This window comes from Cicer arietinum, chromosome 2 (assembly GCF_000331145.2).
Source record: "Cicer arietinum cultivar CDC Frontier isolate Library 1 chromosome 2, Cicar.CDCFrontier_v2.0, whole genome shotgun sequence".
In the NCBI taxonomy this organism is placed as follows: Eukaryota; Viridiplantae; Streptophyta; class Magnoliopsida; order Fabales; family Fabaceae; genus Cicer; species Cicer arietinum.
In genome coordinates, this window is record NC_021161.2 from 16,060,110 (window position 1) to 16,062,412 (window position 2,303).

The following is a 2,303-nucleotide window of genomic DNA, read 5'->3' on the forward strand; positions in this document are numbered from 1 at the left end:
GGAAAGACAATCAGGATGAGAGGCATATAAAAACAATGGTTGTGACCTCCCTACTTTCTCATTGGTAGTCATTGGGTTGGCTCCCACTCCCTCCATATAGTCGTCATCTAGCATGACAATCTCCAATGTTGATCAATCACGTGGATTGAGTACAAATGGTTTTGTTTTGTAGTATTGTTGATTATCCTTTGATACATCAAGAGGTATACACATGAACTCATTATCAATTTTTTTTTCCTAAGTTATATTTGAAAAGTTTTGAGTTTTGAATGTTTAATAGTTGTCCCATATGAAAACCATACAACTAAATGTTTAAGGAACACAAAGAAAGTGTAAGCTTAAAATGTTTGCAACACTTGCACCTCGATGACATAAAATTAAAGTCAACATGCAAAAATTGTGGACTAAAAGTGTTGACAACACGGATTATTAAGGTATAAACACACGAGCGGTATTTAAAAATCTATTTCCTTAGAATGAAACATATTTTCTATGTTTTTCGGTAACACTCAAAATATGTTGCCAAAAAAAGATAAAATTACTTGAATCTTAACGTAATGTATACAAAAGTGCTCTTCTTAAAATGTGATAGTCATTGTTAAAATCATCTTGTGAGAAGCAACTACTCAAGTTCCAAACCTTTGTATTCAAACACGATAGTGGTGTTAGTGTGCCTTCAACAATCTGGGATTGTCAGATTGTGTGGAGAAGAATTTGCTTGTAGAGTCAAGGTGTGTGTGTTCTTCAAAAGTTTGGGGTTGTCAGGCTATTTGAGAAGACTGGCTTGGAGGGTCAAGTGCTTTTTAATTTAAGTTGTTGAACTGGTGGATTTAATCCTTCTGGGTGAAGGGACTAGATGTAGTCAAGTTAAGGGTGAGCCAAGAATAATTACTTGGGTCACTTTATTACTACACTTCTTAGTTTTTTTATTGCTTCTACTCCAAGTAAATCATCAAGTCTGAATCAATTTAATCAAAAATGAAAAAGTTATCAACTTAGTTAAACGCAATTCAACTCCCCCTTCTCGTATTTGCACCTTCACTTGTTATTTGCACCTTTTTATAGTGTTTGAGGAAAGATCTAAAGGTTCAACATGTATGGATTCAGTGAAGAAGCTATTGGAGGAAACATCAACAAACCACCTATGTTTAATGGAAAACGTTTTGAGTACAAGAAGGACAAGGTGAGAAGTTTATGTATTTCACACGATCTTGAAGTTTTAGATGGATGTTGATCAAAAGAAGATGTACAAGATGCATCATAAGTCCAAAACATTCCTGATAAATGCAATCACTTCCAAGGAGTTTGACAAGTGTACCAACGAGGAGAGAACAAAGAGTATATCATAATTTGATTCTAATTATGAAGATAGCAAGCAAGTTCAAGAAGCAAAGGCTAGTCTCCTAGTAAAAAAGTATGAGTTATTCAAGATGGAAGTTTAAGACATTGAAACAATGTTTTCCGGATTCCAGACTTTGGTCTTGGGATTAAAGATACTTGAGAAGAGTTATACTACTTATTAGCATGTGAAGAAGATACTAAGAAGTCTTCCAAGCAAGTGGAAACCTAATATCATTGGCATTCAAGAAGCAAAGGACACTACGCCAAAAATGACATTTTATAGCGCGTCTTTTATAGCGCTTATTAAATACAAGCGCTATTGTATGATATTTTAAAAATAACGGAGGATACAACAGCGCTTTTTTGACAAGCGCTATAAAAAAAGCGCTGTAAAAGACTTTGATTTCACATAATTAAAGGACCTATTAGAGCGCTTTTTGGAAAAGCGCTGTAAAAAGGTTTTTTTAAAAAAATAAAGAGGTCTTTTACAGCGCTTTTGGACAAGCGCTTTAAAAAGTATGTAAAAAAGCGCTGTAATAGACTTTCAAAAAATAAAATAAGGAGGTCTTTTACAGCGCTCTTTAAAAAAGCGCTGTAATAGGCTTTTAAAAGTAAAATAAGGAGGTCTTTTACAGCGCTCTTTAAAAAAAACGTTGTAATAGGCTTTTAAAAAATAAAATAAGAAGGTATTTTACAGTGCTTTTTAAAAAAAGCGCTGTAATAGGCTTTTAAAAAGTAAAATAAGGAGGTCTTTTACAGCGCTCTTTAAAAAAAACGTTGTAATAGGCTTTTAAAAAATAAAATAAGAAGGTCTTTTATAGCGCTTTTAAAAAAAAGCGCTGTAATAGGCTTTTAAAAAATAAAATAAAGAGGTCTTTTACAGCGCTTTTTAAAAAAAGCGCTGTAATAGGCTTTTAAAAAGTAAAATAAAGAGGTCTTTTACAGCGCTTTTTAAAAAAAAC